This window comes from Eulemur rufifrons, chromosome 2 (genome assembly GCF_041146395.1).
Source record: "Eulemur rufifrons isolate Redbay chromosome 2, OSU_ERuf_1, whole genome shotgun sequence".
In the NCBI taxonomy this organism is placed as follows: Eukaryota; Metazoa; Chordata; class Mammalia; order Primates; family Lemuridae; genus Eulemur; species Eulemur rufifrons.
This window is the reverse complement of record NC_090984.1, coordinates 76,981,943-76,983,787: the sequence shown is the minus strand read 5'-3', so window position 1 is coordinate 76,983,787 and position 1,845 is coordinate 76,981,943. Positions and strand designations below refer to the sequence as shown.

Genomic DNA, 1,845 nt, shown 5'->3' with positions numbered 1-1,845 from the left:
ATATTTGTATTAATTAGGTCAATTTAAGAATTAAGAGATATGGTTAATTAAAGGCATAGCTGGTTGTATATAGCCTTCGTTATTCATAACTATGGAGATTTAAAGGTTGTCTTAAAAGGAAAGCGTAGACAGAGAAGAGGCTGCTTTATATTCACATTTAGTATTTGTGCTAATAGTGATTTAGGAGGAATCAGGGAGACCCAAGGTAGTCAAACCCAGCCAGAGACCTGAATGAGTAAAACCGCTGTTGTTTCCAGTCTTTGTAAAAGACTGGAGAAAAATTTACTGAAGAGACTGGTGTTAGGATAAACATTTATCATTTCCTGAGCCGAAATATTTGCAGGGATTCATAGGCTCACTTTGGAACTCTCTTACACAAGGGAAGAGAATGAACTTAGTGATGAGGAACTAATACAAGTAATATTTCTTTCATAGCACTGTTTTATACATTTTGCCACAAATCGAAAATAGAATCACAGAGCCTGTGAGCAGGCAGATCTAGGGAAAGAGTTTCAGCCTCGCCACTGCTACCACCCAAAGACTGCTGAGCCCCTGTTTGTCCACGGCCACCTACTTCTAACATAGAATATTCAGTCATGGGCAAAAATATGCTGGTGTAGAAGGTCAAATGGACCAAGCAGTCTGAGAGATATGTTGACGTTATGGACTGCATGACCTCTGAAACTGAGCAAGGAATTGAATTATTATATCTGACGAGGACAGGAATCTTCTCTCAGTTGCTTACAAAAATGTGGCAGGAGCCTGTAGGTCATCTTGGAGTGTCATGTCAAGCATTGGGAAAATGATAGAAGGTGTGAGAAAAACAACAGATGGCTTGAGAAGACAGACAGAAAATGGAAATTGATCTAAGAGGTATCTGCAAATGACACACTTTTTCTTTTGGAAGAGTTTTTGATCCCCAACACTTCTCAAGCACAAAGCAAAATCCTCTATTTGAAAATGAAAGGAGACTACTTACTGCTATTTGGTTCAGGTTGCTGCTGGTGATGATAAGAAAAGAATTGTGGATCAGTCACAACAAGCCTATCAAGAAGCTTCTGAAATCAGAAAAAGGAAATGTAATTAACACATCCTATCAGATTGGGTCTGGTGTGTAAATTCTCTGTGTTCTATTGTGAGATTCTTAACTCCCTGGAGAAACCTTGCTGTCTTGCAAAGATAGCTTTTGATGAAGCCATTGCTGAACTCAATACATAGAGTCATACAAAGATAGCCCGTTAATAACGCAACCGCTGGGCGACAACTTGACATTTAGCACATCAGATACCAAGGGAGACAGAGCTGAAGCAGAAGGAGGGCAAAATTGGCCTTCCAACTTTGGTCTGCATCATTCTCAAAGTTATACAGTGGACTATTTGTCATCCATAGTGCACCAAAAATAGTTTTTTTGGTTGTTTATGATTTATGACAGGCACATTACTTCTATTTGAATTTCTATTGTTTTCTTATATGATTTTTATGTTTAATATTAAAATAGAGCCAATTAAGATTTAGGGAGTTACATTTTTCATCTTGAGGTGGCCAGTATGGGTATGTGGAATTTTTATACAAGCTACATTGTGGACTCACAAGTACCTGTGTTAAAACTACTTCTATGTCAAAACAAAGAAAGAAAAGTAGCTATATTTTGATTTGTCCTGCTATGGGATAAAAGGGATAGTTGGTTCCAGTCACAGATGTAGTTATTGTGGATACTGTAGGGGAGGAAGTTTCCTCAACCCTCCTAGGGTTCCTGGCTAGGTCTGAAATAAAACTGACAAAGACAGATTAAGAGGAGAAAAGCGTAACAAATTTATTTAATCAAAATTTTACCTGACATGAGAA

General features: G+C 37.9%; 1 pseudogene; it reads left to right on the top strand.

The window, feature by feature from the left end:
• Positions 1–572: 572 nt before the first annotated feature.
• LOC138398380 (14-3-3 protein zeta/delta pseudogene) lies at positions 573–1,403 on the top strand (annotated as a pseudogene).
• Positions 1,404–1,845: the final 442 nt, after the last annotated feature.